At 47.9% G+C, this 2,455-nt stretch overlaps 1 long non-coding RNA gene across 1 annotated transcript in view; it reads right to left on the minus strand.

Moving 5' to 3' along the window:
- Positions 1-2,235, minus strand: part of LOC107121708 — a 25,907-nt gene extending 23,672 nt beyond the window's left edge. The window contains exon 1 of the long non-coding RNA XR_001482873.1: positions 2,166-2,235. This is a non-coding gene — a long non-coding RNA (uncharacterized LOC107121708). The remainder of the gene's footprint in view (positions 1-2,165) is intronic.
- Between the last annotated feature and the right edge of the window lie 220 nt (positions 2,236-2,455).

The following is a 2,455-nucleotide window of genomic DNA, read 5'->3' on the forward strand; positions in this document are numbered from 1 at the left end:
CGCTCTGAGTTGCCAGAGGGGTTGGAGCAGAAGAATAATCAATACTGTGTGCTTGTACTGGGGGCACACAAACACAACCTCTTGCATACAGAATGCCATAAAGACAGCAGCATCAGACAGGAAGAGGACAGAAAGGTATTTGTTGAGTGGGACACTTCCAAATTTTGAGAAGGTAAAAAAGAACCTAAAATTATTGATTCAGTATCAGATGGAGTGACTAAATGTTTCTTTATAAGTAGAGTAGGGGGAGATAGAAAAATGGATAGAAAAAGCTGTACCAGTTGAAATGCCCTCCTTCACAACACTATTAAAAGTACAGGGATGTTGTCCTCCTTTGCATCTGGTCACCAATGAATCTAGCAGAGTGACCAGCTGCTGATTCCTGCTCATAATGCTGGTCTGACCTGAGTCAGAAGGGCCAAGCTAGATGAGAAGCAGGAGGATCCAGGGATGGATCTCCCAAGAGCTTTTAACTTGGCAAACAGCATGGGGGGGGGTGATTTAGATCAGGGCCACAGTCCCCTCCCCAGCAGCATTTCGCCAACTTTAAATCGCCATGCCTCCTGGAACTGCTTTTTGCCTCATTAGGTAGTTGCCTGAATATCGCCTGGATGCTTCCCCCAATAAGCCAAGTAACAGTTACAGGCAATTTGTGGTCACAACTACAGCACACAAGGAAAGGGGTTAAGCTTTCCTTCCCTGCACCCAGTCCAAATTCGGGACCCTCTCTACAGTGTGTCTGGGTTTTTTTTTGCCAGCACTTGATAGCACAGTAAATGTGCAAAACCAGTTAGGCCAGTTTTCAGAAAGTGAAAGACTCAGTCTGGTTACAGGGCCATGCCCAGCCTCTTGCAATTACCACACAGAAATGAAGCTTTCTTCTTGGCTAATGTATGGCATTAGATGCCCAAGCTCAACCGTGCCTCAGTCAAATCTCTCTTCTTCTGCAGTCTCTTCAGCTCTTCCTGTTTGTTCCTAAGACCTATAAGGCCAGTGTTGTTGTTTGTTTCAAAATGATGCCAGTATTCATACATAGGGTAGCACCCGTTTTGATCAATTTTCCTCTCAGGACTTGGGAGAACCTCCAGAAAAGGTGCCAGTACCTAGTACTGGTGAGTACCACCACCACCACAAAAAAAAGCCCTGTATAAGGCTATAAAACCCAGAGCTGTGAAATGTTATCAAAACCGTACTCTTCTTTTGGCTCCAGTCATCAAAACGTTCTCACTAGGGAGTCACACATGGCTCCTCTCTCTGCTCCTGTACAAAGGACGCCTGGTCTGCAGTCTTCCCTCACAATTGTTTCCAGTCTTGATGGCCAGAGATCCTGAGCCAAAACTGACTTGTGCTTTACCCCCTTTCATTGTATTGCCTTAGACAACAGTGAGGAAAATATCTCCAGCATTAACCTTCCTTGATCCTGTCCAAAGCTGTCCTATAGACCCAACTGACTAATAACTGTCCACATCCAGAGTCCCAAATCCATGACTGATAGTCCCGTGGTTTCTGGGCCACAGCCTGCACACCATGGGGCCTGGCAGGCAAAGTCTCACATCTCACATGAAACTGCCTTACACTGAATCAGACCCTTGGTCCATCAAGTCCAAATTGTCTACTCAGCCTGGTAGCAGTTCTCCAGGGTCTCAGGAAGAGGTCTTTTACATCACCTTTCACATCAGCTGGAAATACCGGGGATTGAACCTGGGACCTTCTGCATGCCAAGTAGATGCTCTACCACCAAGCCACAACCCCTCCCCTCCAAAACTAGGGGGTGGTGCTTTATGGGAGCTCAAGCTGCAGAGAGGGTGGCATTGATGCAGGCAGGATGTGATGATGTGTTTATATACTATAAGGATTAACAGCACAGCACTCCGGTTCAGAGTGAGCAAGTTAATTCACAAACCTAACAGAGGGAAAGCTAAGCCATGCTCAGTCTTCCATCTCTCAGGGACCCAAAGTTCCATGTGACCCATGATCACCTTCACCTCAGGTATTTCCCAGCTTTAGCTCAGTAAGCACACTATATCCTTCTTGGAACTGAGATATGTTGTCTCACGTACCATCTATGCCACACAGTGTGGTTCTCTAAGGCTCTGTTTCTGGGCCTTCCCACAACAGCCCTGGGGATTTCCACTGTAAGAAGCCCAGGATTTTGGGGTACCTACCTGCTCCTGCTGTTTTTCTCCGAGGGGTAATCCTGCAAGGCCTCTTCTGGCTGCAGTCAGCACACCGGTGCTGTTACTGCTGCTGGTGCACACAACCTCCAGCTGTTGCTCTCTCAATTTGCACAGAGCGCGGCAAGCAAGTCCCAGCTGGTCCCTGTGAATGGCTTGCTCAGGCTCGCCCCAATCCTTTCCCCAAACCTCCAGAGTCCTGTTGAGAATGGAGGCAGCACCCACGAACTCTGCCAGAGAGACAAGGGAGTGGTTTATGCCTGCTTTATGCCATCTCTTAC

This window comes from Gekko japonicus, unplaced genomic scaffold, assembly GCF_001447785.1.
Source record: "Gekko japonicus isolate JY-2015 unplaced genomic scaffold, Gekko_japonicus_V1.1 scaffold640, whole genome shotgun sequence".
NCBI lineage: Eukaryota > Metazoa > Chordata > Lepidosauria > Squamata > Gekkonidae > Gekko > Gekko japonicus.